We start from the raw sequence: 10,644 nt of genomic DNA, 5'->3' as shown, positions 1-10,644 counted from the left end.
CATGTAAACAGAATTAAAAACAAAGACCATATGATTCTTTCAATTGATGCAGAAAAGGCTTCTGACAATATCCAGCTTCCTTTCATGATAGAAACACTCAAGAAAATAGGCTTAGAAGGAACACTCCTTAAACATCTACAGCAAACCCACAGTGAATATCATAATGAATGGAGTAAAACTGAAAGCATTCCCACTCAAATCTGGAACCAGACAAGGATGCCCATTGTCTCCACTGCTATTTAACATAATGTTGGAAGTCCTCACCATCACAATCAGGCAAAAGAAGGTGATCAAAAGAATCCAAATGGGGGAGAGGAGATCAAACTCTCCCTCTTCACAGATGACATGATCTTATACCTGGAAAACCTCAGGGACTCAACTACAAAGCTCTTATAAGTTTTCAAGGGGCTTTGTGCCTGTAGTTCAGCAGCTAAGGTGCCAGGCACATACACCAGAGCTGGTGGGTTCAAACCCAGCCTGAGCCTGCCAAACAACGACAACTTACAACCAAAAACTAGCAGGAAGTTGTGTTGGGTACCTGTAGTCCCAGCTACTTGGGAGGCTGAGGCAGGAGAATCGCTTAAGCCAAAGAGTGAAGTTGCTGTGAGCTGTGACACCACAGCAGTCTACCGAGGGCATCATACTGACACTCTATCACAGAAAAAAAAGTGATCAAGGAATATAGCAGCATTTCAGGTTATAAAATCAATACCCACAAATCAGTAGCCTTCATATACACCAAGAATTTTCAAACCGAGAACAAAATCAAAAACTATTCTTTTTAAAATAGCACTAAAGAAGATAAAATACCTTGGAATATATCTAACAAAAGAATGAAAGATCTCTATAAACTGTGAGAAAGAAAATAGCAGAAGATGTCAACAAATGGAAGAACATACCATGCTCATGGTTGGGAAGAATCAACATTATTAAAATGTTCATGCCACCCAAAGCACTCTGTAGATTTAATGCAATCCCCATCAAAGCAATAATGTCATACTTTAAAGATCTTGGAAAAAAATAGTAATTCAAGGAGCAGAGAGGGGCCGCAGTGATGGCGGCTGCGTGACGACTCCCCACTGCTCCCCTCCATGTACCCCGGCGCCGCTGCTCTCCTTCCTCAGGCTGCAGCTTATCCCGGGGTCTACGGAAGTAATGGAAGGACCTCTCAACCTGGCTCATCAACAGAGCAGACGGGCAGACCATTTATTAGCTACAGGAAAATAAGAAGAAGCTATTTCTTGTCACAAAAAGTCTGAGACTCATTTGTCACTGGAATTGCAAAGGGATAGCCACATGAAACAGCTCCTTCTTATCCACGAGCGGTGGAAAAGGGCAAAGCATGAGGAAAGATTGAAAGCTCATCAGAACGCAGACAAGGATGTGTCTCCCCATCTTCAGACATCTCACAAACCCTCTGCTAAGGACACAGACGGCCAGAGTCCCCTTCTTTCTCAGAAGTACAGCCCTTCCTCAGAGAGACACCTGCCTGAAATTCACGGTATCTTTGATAGGGATCCAGACACACTTCTGTTTTTACTTAAGCAAAAGAGTGAGCCAACAAAGCCATGTATAGGAAGCAAAGCCCCAAAAGATGATAAAAACAATTATAGAGGAGCAGGCAACAAAAATTGCAGATTTGAAGAGACATGTGGAATTCCCTGTGGCTGAGAATGAAAGGTTAAGGAAAGAAAATAAACAACTAAGGGCTGAAAAGGCCAGACTTCTAAAAGGTCCAATAGAAAAGGAGCTTGAAGTACCCTGTTTCCCCAAAAATAAGACATCCTCCGAAAATAAGACCTACTTCCAGGAAAGATAAGACGTCCCTTGAAAATAAGACCTAGCGCATCTTTGGGAGCACACCTTAAAATAAGACACTGTCTTATTTTCGGGGAAACAGGGTAGATGCCGATTTTGTAGAAAAGTCAGAGTTATGGAGCTTGCCACCACCTTCAGAAACCGCTGCAGCCTCTTCAACCTGGCAGAAGTTTGCAGCAAATATTGGCAAAGCCAAGGACATTCCAATACCTAATCTTCCTCCCTTGGATTTTCCATCTACAGAACTTCTCCTCATGGATCTCTCTGAGGATGCTTTGAAAGGACTCATGAATAATTAAAACGGAAGGGCATAGATGAGGTGAGAAGAGGAAATGATACAATACAGTTAATTCGGCGGAAAAAAGGCGGGGGGAACCACATATAAGGGTAATCCCAGAAATGCTTCATCATCTGGCATACTGTGGGAGAGGAGGCATTGCCAGGACTTGGAAACAGTCACTGTGAAATATGTTGCAAACCTGATTCACTGACTTGAGCTAATGATTCCAACTCAGCAGACACTAAATCTTGGAGGCTCACTTTCTCCAGATAAAAACCAAATGGCTACCTGGAATAATTTTTTCAAGCAACAACTATTTTTCTTATCTTCAGGGTTAAAATATGTAAAAGTATGTTATGTGTAATTAATCTATAATGCTATAAATGATAATGCAAAACCTGAATAGTACGGTGGCCTGGTGGGCTGCCTTATATTTGCAACATGCTTCTTTTCATGCATTGACTGTATGCATTTTGTCATGCACATTTTGTTTGTTTAAATAAGGTGTGTAAGATACACACTTTTCTAAATGAAACTACATGTGCCACACTTTGCACCACTCATGACATAATGATAACCTCAAGACTATTAGGAAAAATATTTAAATTTCCATTTTATGGATAAAAGAACCAAATTATTAGTTATGCTTTTTTAAACAAATTACCAGTTTGCATAATTAATCAGGGTGCATTTTAAGTTCTAACTTTGTGTATTGTATAATGCATCAGTTGAAAATACCAAGGAAGGGCGGCGCCTGTGGCTCAAGGAGTAGGGTGCCGGTCCCATATGCCGGAGGTGGCGGGTTCAAACCCAGCCCCGGCCAAAAAAAATCACAAAAAAAAAAAAAAAGAAAATACCAAGGAAATGTCCTTTGTTTTTGATGATGCATAAGTGGAAGTAATGCTAGTTGGCAGGATATGATTGTAAGAAATCAGTAAAATAATTGTGTTTTAAAAAAATAGTAATTCAATTCATATGGAACCAGAAAAAAAAAATCAAATGGCAAATACAGTTCTTAGAAATAAAAACAAATCTGGATGCATCATGTTGCCAGACTTAAGGTTATATTATAAGGCTATAGTGATCAAAACAGCATGGTACTGGCACAAAAATAATGACATAGATCCATGGAATGATATAGAGAATCTAGAGATGAACCCAGCCACATATTATCATTTAATCTTTTATAAGTGTAACAAAAACATGCAATAGAAAAAGAAATCCTTATTTAACAAATGGTGTTGGGAAAATTGATTATTCACATGCAGAAGACTGGACCTGGACTTGCATCTCTCACCACTGACAAAAATTAATTCTCGCTGGGTAAAAAATTTAAATTTAAGACATGAAACAATAAAAATTCTAGAAGAGAGTGTAGGGAAAACACTTGAAGATACTGGCCTGAGAAAAAACTTTATGAGGAAGACCCCCCCTAGCAATTGCATCAACACCAAAAATAAATAACTGGGACTTGATCAAGCTAAAAAGCTTTCGCACAGCTAAGAGTACAAAAAGCAGAGCAAACAGACAGCCCTCAGAATGGTAGAAGATTTTTGCATGTTATCAATCTGACTAGGACCTGATAACTGGAATCTACAGAGAACTCAAATTAAACAGTAAGAAAAGTGCAAACAATTCTCTTTATAAGTAGACAAAGGATCAAAACAGAAACTTCTCTGAGGATGACAGATGAATAGCCAACAAACACATGAAAGAAATGCTCATCATTTTTAATCATCAGAGAAATGCAAATCAAAACCACTCTAAGATATCACCCCTGCAAGATTAGCCCACATCACAAAGTCTCAAAACAGCAGATGCTGGCATGGGTGCAGAGAAAAAGGAACACTTCTACACTGCTGGTGGAATTGCAAACTAATACAGCCCTTTTGGAGAGAAGTATAGAGAATTCTCATAGATCTAAATGTAGACCTTCCATTTGACCCCGCAATCCCATTACTAGGTACCCAGAAGAACAAAAATTATTTTACCACAACGACATGTGCACTTGAATGTTTATTGCAGCTCAATTCATAATTGCCAAGTTGTAGAAGGAACCTAAGTGCCCATCAACCCATGAATGGATCAACAAACTGTAGGATATCTATACCATGGAATTTTCAGCCATTAAAAAAGATGGAGACTTCACATCTTTTACACTTACCTGTATGGAATTGAAACACATTCTTCTTAGTAAAGTATCACAAGAATGGAAACATAAATGTCCAATATACTCTGTACTAATATGAAATCAATATATAAACAATTACATGTTCCTAAGATCAATAAAACACTATTATAGTCCAGTTGGGGGAAGAGGGAAGCACGAGGTGGGAGGACATATGGCAGTAGGAAGGAGGGCAAAAGGTGGGATCTCACCAATGTGCACATTGTGAGGGTATATAACACATCCTCTGGGTGAGGGCCTCTTCTACAAATAGAATTTTACCCTGAAAGTGAGAACAATGTAACCTAAATATTGTACCTTCATATTAATTTGAATAAAGTTATTTATAAAAGAAAGAAAATAGGGCCATGCCCGTGGCTCAATGAGTAGGGCACTGGCCCCTTATGACGGAGGTGGCGGGTTCAAACCCAGCCCTGGCCAGAAAAAGAAAGAAAATAGGCTTTATTTAACCCCGTCCTGACTTATATGTTAATATTGTCATGTATTGTAATTTCATACCTAATTTAATCCCTTTAACATTAATATTGTTTTATACAATGAAGAGTCATTAGGTACATACCTTTCTTGTTGCTCTTCATTTCTTTTGGCAACTCTTACTTTCCTTGTACACATCTTCACCCTTTGGAGTTTAGGGTTTTTAAATTCTGGTTTCCACTGAAAAATTCTCAATTTTTGTCTTTGATTTTTGTCATGTCACTTTAATTCTTGCAAAATATACTTTGCATGATCTAAAATTCCAGATTGGTAATTACTTTCTTCCAAAACTTTTAATTTATCATTCCAATCTCTTCTGATTTCCACTTTTTTCAAACAAGTCAATGTAATTATTGCCTTTATGAAAATGATCTTTCAATTTTCTCTTATTGCTTTTAAAGTTTTTCCTTGTTTTTGGAGGGAGTGTTTTCAGCAGTTTCACTCCCATTTACTTAAGTCAGCAGTTTCATTACCATTTACTTAAGTATAAATGTGTTTTTTATTTATCTTACTTGGGATTTATAGGGCTTCTTGAGTCTGTGATTTAATGTCTTCCATCAGTTATGTGATATATTGTCAGGTACTGTAATTTCACACCTAATTTAATGTCTTTAAACATTAATATTGTTTTATACAGTAAAGAATCATTAGATGTATACCCTTTTTGTTTTTCTTCATTTCTTTTGGCATCTCTTACTTCCATATGCTTACTTTCTTTGTACACATCCTAATCCTTTGTCACTTGGGGTTTTTGAATTCTAGTTTCAGCTATTTCTTCTTTATTTGTTACTTCCACTTCCTTTATTCTCTACTCCTATTGACAATCCTGTTATTTGTTAAATTTTATGACAGTCTCCATGTCACTAAACTCTATTTATCTTTCCTTTTATCTTTATATGATTCAATTTGAGCAATTTCTTCTGAAAAGTTTTCCAGGCCATTGATTTTCTCGTCGTCTGTGTTGATTTTGGCAACTTTTCTGCTATTACAATGAACTTTTCTGCTATTACAATGAATCTTCTATTACATCCTTCATTGAGATTAAATGCAATTATGACATTTTTTCTGTTTTCATTTGGCTTTTAATTCCATTTGTCTTTTTTTCACATTTGCCATGCCATTGTCATAGTTTTAGTCATTATCTTAAATTCTCAATCCTGTCTTTTTTCTCTTTGAACATGATACTTATAATTATTTGAACATTTCTTAGCTGATAATTTTAACAAGAAGAACCTTTTAAAGTGCTTCCATTATTTGTTTCTTCGGTTTCTCATTCATATAATTTCATTTTCTTGTGTCTGTGTTTACTTTTGTGCTATGTGCCAGGTTGTATTTGAAAAATTGTTTTTAGAAATAATTTGAACTAAAATACTTAAAACACTTTCTAATTCCTCCAGAGTTTTTTTTTTTTTTTTACTTGTTTGCTTTACCAGGTATGATAGTACAATCTCAGAGATTAAGATTATTTGGAGTCCCTGCAATGGGTCATATACTTTGAGTTTACCTTAACTCCTAGCAACCAAAACAAGAGAATCTTTCTAGCACATCCTCAAATCAGGTATGTGGATTTTAACTTTGGTCACTATATTACATGAGGCTGTCAAAAGTGCTACTTGGTCTCCCAGTCTGTCACCTCCCTCTTCTCTTGCCAGTGCTCAAGAGAAGATGACTTTTCAAATTTTAGGAGTCACTCCTTTAAATTTCAAATTTCTAGATGTACTCAGGAGTAACTTATTCTCCCCTTTCTGGAGGTGGATATATCTTACTGTATTTTCTTATCTCCTAGATCTTTCATGTCTGTCTTTACATTCTAATATTATATATTATGTTTCCCTTCTTTTCCTTGATGAATTTCACCACAGGTTTAGCTATTTTACTGCTGTTTTTTAAAAAAAGAATGTTTTGGCTTGGTGCCTATAGCTAAGCGGCTAGAGTGCCAACCACATACACGGGAGCTGGCAGGTTCGAATCCAGCCCAGGCTTGCCAAACAACAATGACAACTACAACCAAAACATAGCCAGGCATTGTGGTGGGCACTTGTAGTCCCAGCTACTTGGGAGGCTGAGGCCAGAGAATCACTTAAGCCCAAGAGTTTGAAGTTGCTGTGAGCTGTGATGCCACAGCACTCTACCCGGAGCAACAGCTTGAGACTCTGTCTAAAAAAAAAAAAAAAAAGACTCTTTTTACTATATACTTTGGTAATTTATATTTGATTAATTTATGCATTTAGATTTTTCTTTCTCCAACTTCAGTTGGGTTAATACTATTATTCCTTTTCTAACTCCTTAATTTGAATCCTAAGGTTGTTTATTTAAACATCTTTTGCTTTTTCATGTAAGTATTTAAAAGTATACACTGCCTTCTAAGTATAATATTAGCTGTGTTCCATAAATATTTAGATCTAGTATTTTTATTATCAGTTGGTTCTAAGTATATTAAATTCCCAATTATTTTTCTTTTGACACATTAATTAGAAGTATTCCTTTTAAATTGCTAAACCTACAAGAATCTTTAACTTACCTTTTTATGAACTTCTTCTCTAATGAAATTGTATTTATAGGACAATTATATTCTGTACAATATGAATATTTGAAATTTATTGGGATGTTGTTCTTGTGGTGAGAATATGATCAATTTTTATGAACATTTTACATGTATTTGAGCAAAAATTCCTAATTGTCAGATATAGGATTCTGTATCTGCCTCTTAGTTCAATGTGTTCATTATATTTAAATCTTCCATAGTTTTTCTGATGTCTTTGTTTATTTGACCTACGAGTAATTTTGAAAAATCGGTTTAAATTTTTCACTATGGTGGTTGATGGGTCTGTTTATTTCTGTACTTACATTTATTTATATTAAATTACTTCATATATTTTAGACTATGTTTCCAGTATATCCAAGTGTAGCATTGATGTTAGGTGAATGTAATTGCTAAGATTTCCTGGTGACTTACAATGTTTCATTATAAGGTAATTTTCATTTTAAAGACCATTTTGGGAGGAGACAAGATGGCTGACTGAAGCCAGCATTCCACAGAGGCTCCCATTCAGAAGGAGAGTTAAAGGACAAAAATTCAGCAAGTAACCTGGTGGATTTGAGCTGCACTAAGAGAGAAGGTTGTAGAACGCACGTCAACCCCGCTGAGGCGAGCTGCGACCACAAGGATACAAACAAAAGGTACAAAATCCATCACCAAGCGGACAGGAGTCCCCTCCCCCATGAGAACGGCTCAGAGTGCCCCACAAACAACCGGGCAGAGTTCAAAGGTCCTCCCACTACACTCCACGGGAGAGACCTTCTAAAAACTGGACCTACCTCCCCTACTGGGGTGCCATGGCGTCCTCCTGCCAGACATAAAACTGTATAAACTGTATATGGTCTCTACCTGGAATTCTGAGCTCCCAGCACTCTCCTTCACTCACACTGGGGTCTGGAGGCCAGTCGCGGTCTGTCAGCGGAGAGGGGACTGCACCAGAGTGGCAGTTCCCTGAGGCACAGTGCGACAGCCGTCTTTTGGTGATAATACGGCCAGGCATAAAACTGTGTAGAGCTGTGTGTGTTCTCTGCCTGCAGCCCCAGGCTTCTAGCGCTCCCCGCGCTCCCCTCTGCTCTCGCTCCAAGGTCTGGAGGCCTGTCCCCCAGGGGTCTGGACTCTTGGGCGATTGCTCAAGGGGTGTGGACAGTGCTGGGCTGCAGCCTGTCGGTGCAGACTCTGGGGTATGGAGCAGAGAGAGGACGATTGGCCGGAGGGGAGCTACACCTAGCGACGGTTGCCTGAGCCATGGGGCAGCAGCCCTCCTTTGCTAGCAATAGGGCTCACTACAGAATATTCTGAAGCCACACCCCCTGTCTCCCTGGGCAACCAGAGACTCTGAGTTTGCCTTAGGCAACATAAACTTGCAAACCAGGGAAACTCCCAGGACGGGGCTGACCCAGAGGTCCGCTTTACTAAACCTAAGACGCACCTGGCCCTCAGGGGATCGTCAGCCTATAGACAATACAAGAGCAAAGACAAGCTGATTTGGAACTCAATTCAGCTTCTCTTCTGCAGGGGAAACGCAGAGTCGTTCTGTTCTGTTCTGTCAGTAACATTAATCAGGGGCGAGACTGGACCTGAGTGAAAAAAAACCCTTAACCTTCATCTAGCACCCGAGGTTGTCAGGCCTCACCTCCTCCTGCTGGAGAGAGGCAGAGCGCAGCGGCCTGGCAGACTTCCTTGTGATTCAGGCAGGTACAAACTCCTAGAGTACCGATTCACTACAGGCAACTGGGTCAGCCAACTGCAGGGCTATCAGTGACTGGGTGTGAAGTGGTGCAAGGTGGGGAAGGAGGCAGCAACCTTCCCAGACTGATTTATTGCCTGGGTGTCTTCTCCTGACTCCAAACAGCACTGGAGCAAGCCACACCAGAGTAGTCACAAGACCCCTGTGATCCAGTTTCCAGAGACCTCTTAAACTCTCTCACCAAGACAGGTGCAGACTGAGACAATTGATTTGGACATTTTTGAACTGAACCAATCACCTGAGGACAAATCAGGTGGTGCCCTAGGTGCACGGTGGTAGGAAGGTTTGATTTTTCTTCTCCAATTGTTTCCCGGTGCGGGGGCGGGGTGACTTAACTGCTGATATTTCTCCACAGCTGAGACTTCAATCCAAAGTATCTGTTTCACTAGGGTGGAACAGAAACCAGCTGAAAACAAGGCAGAACCACTTAGCCCCCCCACACCAGACAGGGCCCCAGTTTCTCAGGCCACAGCACTGTACGGGCCCTCGACAAAGCCCCAGGGGAAAAAATCAGAGGGAGTAAAACAACCATGCGGTGGAATCAGTGGAAAACTCTGGTAACATGAATAATCAGAATAGATCAATCCCCCCCCCCAAGGAAAGATATGGCAGATGCAATTGAAGATCCCATTCATAAACAACTGGCTGAGATGTCAGAAATCGAATTCAGAATTTGGATTGCAGACAAGATTAACGAAGTGGAATTAGGAATTCAAGGAGAAATTCAAAAGTTGTCTCAAGAATTTAATGAATTTAAAGACAAAACCACCAAAGACTTAGACACACTGAAGCAAGAATTTGCAGCCCTCAAAGATATGAAAAATACAGTAGAATCCCTCAGTAACAGAATGGAGCAAGCAAAAGAAAGGCTTTCTGACATCGAAGATAAAGCCTTTGAACGCTCCCAAACTCTCAAAGAGGAAGAGAAATGGAGAGCAAAAACGGATCACTCACTCAGAGAGCTCTGGGATAATTTGAAGAAGGCGAATATCCGAATCATAGGAGTTCCAGAAACAGATGAAGTGGCCTCGCTGGGCACAGAGGCCCTTCTGCATGAAATTATGAAAGAGAATTTTCCAGACATGCCTAGAGATTCTGAAATTCAGATAGCGGACAGCTTCAGAACCCCAGCACGACTCAACCCCAATAAGACATCCCCAAGGCATATCATAATTAACTTCACTAAAGTTAATATGAAGGAGAAAATCCTCAAAGCTGCCAGGAGAAAGAAAACCATTACCTTCAAAAGCAAGAATATTAGAATGACTGCAGAACTCTCTGCTGAAACTTTTCAAGCCAGAAGAGGGTGGTCACCAACTTTTAATCTCCTAAAGCAAAATAACTTTCAACCCCGGATCTTGTATCCAGCTAAACTGAGTTTCATTTATGATGGAGAAATTAAATACTTTAATGACATTCATATGTTGAAGAAATTTGCCATAACCGAACCAGCTCTTCAGGATATTCTCAGACCTATCCCCCAGAATGACCAACCCAATCCTATACCACAAAAGTAAACTCACTCAGAAACTTCGAATCAAACTCCAATTTCCACACTGGCAAAAGGATTAAAAATGCCCACTGGACTTTTGAAAAAC

The 10,644-nt window shown here is 39.5% G+C and overlaps 1 pseudogene; it reads left to right on the top strand.

Annotated features, from left to right (window-relative positions):
* The first annotated feature begins 1,091 nt into the window (after positions 1 to 1,091).
* On the top strand, positions 1,092 to 2,117 carry LOC128562461 (nuclear receptor-binding factor 2-like; annotated as a pseudogene).
* Positions 2,118 to 10,644: the final 8,527 nt, after the last annotated feature.

Source organism: Nycticebus coucang, chromosome 12 (genome assembly GCF_027406575.1).
Source record: "Nycticebus coucang isolate mNycCou1 chromosome 12, mNycCou1.pri, whole genome shotgun sequence".
Lineage (NCBI taxonomy): Eukaryota > Metazoa > Chordata > Mammalia > Primates > Lorisidae > Nycticebus > Nycticebus coucang.
The sequence above is the reverse complement of the archived record's forward strand: the minus strand, read 5'-3'. Positions and strand labels throughout refer to the sequence as shown.